Source organism: Dermacentor andersoni, chromosome 1, assembly GCF_023375885.2.
Source record: "Dermacentor andersoni chromosome 1, qqDerAnde1_hic_scaffold, whole genome shotgun sequence".
NCBI lineage: Eukaryota > Metazoa > Arthropoda > Arachnida > Ixodida > Ixodidae > Dermacentor > Dermacentor andersoni.
The window spans coordinates 48,679,123-48,681,569 of record NC_092814.1 but is presented as its reverse complement, the minus strand read 5'-3'; the positions used below and the strand labels follow the sequence as shown (position 1 = coordinate 48,681,569).

The 2,447-nt window shown below is 49.1% G+C and overlaps 1 non-coding gene across 1 annotated transcript; it reads right to left on the bottom strand.

Annotated features, from left to right (window-relative positions):
- Positions 1-1,335: 1,335 nt before the first annotated feature.
- TRNAF-GAA (transfer RNA phenylalanine (anticodon GAA)) lies at positions 1,336-1,408 on the bottom strand. Its single transcript has one exon. It is a non-coding gene; the product is annotated as a tRNA-Phe (tRNA).
- Between the last annotated feature and the right edge of the window lie 1,039 nt (positions 1,409-2,447).

Sequence of the window (2,447 nt, the reverse complement as noted above, 5' to 3'; positions counted from 1 at the left end):
AACATGCCGATGTGACGTCAACCTTTCAGCAACTTGGCCAGTACTTTGATCCAACTGGTCAAGACATGCGTGAGCATCAAATGCGTCGCGGCAGGACTTTCTTCAGGACGAACTCGAACGTCGTTTGCAGTGGCTCGACGTGAATGAGGCGGTCAACATACGCATGCGCGTGCTTGCCTAGAGCGAGCAGTGCAAGCCGCTCATCATGACGAACAAACAACGTGCAAACGTTCTCCACACGTACTGCAAGTTACTGCAGGACAAGTGTTGCTTTTATCTCGAGATATGTATCGTATGGCATGGTACGGAGGTGGGGCGGCGGGAGGGAGGGGGGGAGGCAGAAGGTAAGTGGACGCGACACGTTGTTTTGTGAAGCGCGTAAAATTTCCTTTGCCTGCAAAAAAGTAAGACTCGCGAGTTGTGTATAATTCGGCGCCGCGAGTGTGTCGCGTTGGTCTCGTACGACGCATTCCGATGGACTGTGTGGCGACATTCCTCTTACTGTTCGACCCCACGTAACCGTGCAGCTAGTTCGCCTGCATGCACCAACGCGTTCTACAGTCAATGGTAAAAGCCCTGCGATATGCATACCGGTAGAGTAAAACATCGCCGAGACTTCCGAATCAGTCGTATAGGGCGGAGGTGCAGTTCGAATGCTCACAGCGCTGGTGTCGTGCTTTTACCAGAACGCCGGCTTTCCTCACTCAGCAAGGATCGCGTGATGACTCACCGGTAACATGGAGTATGTAGTTTCTTTGTTTATTTTTTAATTTTTTTGTAGATTGACCGTGCGTGCCACACCAGTGCCATACGTTCAACATTCCAAGGCAGTTTGTGCAATCGACAGTACAGCAAATGTCCGGCATGAGACTCGGTGCAAACGCTGAGCTTATCGCTCGAGCGTTAGTTCGCGGAGTAGCTTTCGTCGACAAAGCCGCTTGCAGTATTTTCCACGAACTGCTGAAGTGCTTCCTTTATCTAATGTTCCCACCCGAACCCGATAAAAAGTCATTATTCAGTCCCTCAAACTCAGGAAATTGCCGCGGTTCATGCAAGGGACCGCGGACTCACTTCGCACACCTGCCCTGCGGTAATGGCGGCGCAGGTTAGAATGCAGCTGGGGCGAGGGTACACGCATGCGCATAGCGGAATTGGAATAAGGCCCATTTCACATTTATTCCAGACAACCCACCCCCCCCCGTCCTCCTTCCCGTTTACGGTCTCTCTCTAATTTCGCGTGATTTCTTTTGGGACGCTAAACCCCGTAATAGTACTTGATCCTTCAATTTATTGTTTTCATTTCCTATACCGAATAAAAAAAAAAACAAATACTTTTGCCGAAACCCGGGATCGAACCAGGCACCTTTAGATCTTCAGTCTAACGCTCTCCCAACTGAGCTATTTCGGCAGCTGCGCATCACCCAAGAACGGAATGATAAGCTCGCCGAGCGACGGCTGCGCACGCGACAGGTCTGTGGAGCCCGTATAACTGGTCGCTGCGGCAGCCGCGCTCGGAAGGATTTCCGTATACAAGGTGTCCCACGTAACGAGCCAAACGTTAACAATGCGCAAATGCCACGTAGTTGGACCGAACCAAGGTAATGTTGTTTGCCGTCATTTCGAAATACTCGGATTATTTTTTGCATTCCGCCTATTTAGATAATTTGTATTAATTAATTAATCAACTTCTTAGTTATTATAATTAGATTACAATTGTAAAAGAGAAAATTATAGAGCAACATGAAAAACTCTCGATACAGCTTTCTGTTGCTCAGTAGGTGCTACATAAAAGTGTTTTTCCGCACGTGAAGGAAGCCCGCGAATACACGCAAGATTGCCGCGCGACTGGCCGCTCGAGGCACTTTAAAAACGGCGCTCAATAAAAACACCACGCGGCAGCCCATCTGGACATTTCTGTACGGACTCGCAAAACGAGGGAAGTTTTTCACTGTCGATATAATAATCTTGGGCAAACTGAAAGCACAGAATCGTTTACAGACGCTATCTCTTTACCGAATACGTACAGTACGTGAACGCCACTGCGCGCGGTCGCCGCGATGGAGTCTCCCGAACCGGCTTCTTGTGTGAAAGGTAGGCAAACGCTGAGAAGTAAACTATGTGAAATATGTTCTTATAGTGGGCTGTCTGTATAACCAAATGGGGCATAACAGAATGGAGCCTCAATCCAGCGATCGCACGGGTTCGCAGCGACCAACTGCGCGTCTGCATGCATGCCCGCGCACAATGTTTTGCTTTCGCTGTGAGCGCGTTTTCGCACCATGCCGTGAGCTTTAGGCCGCAGCATATGAGCATTTGACAGCACACTAGCAACCATTGTTGCGTGGACGCTATCAGAGCTGTTCAAAAATAATTCCGTTATGAGACTTCGACGCCTAACTGTGATGTACCGTCGCGACGATTCAATCTTTTTTTGTCTTCTAAATTCT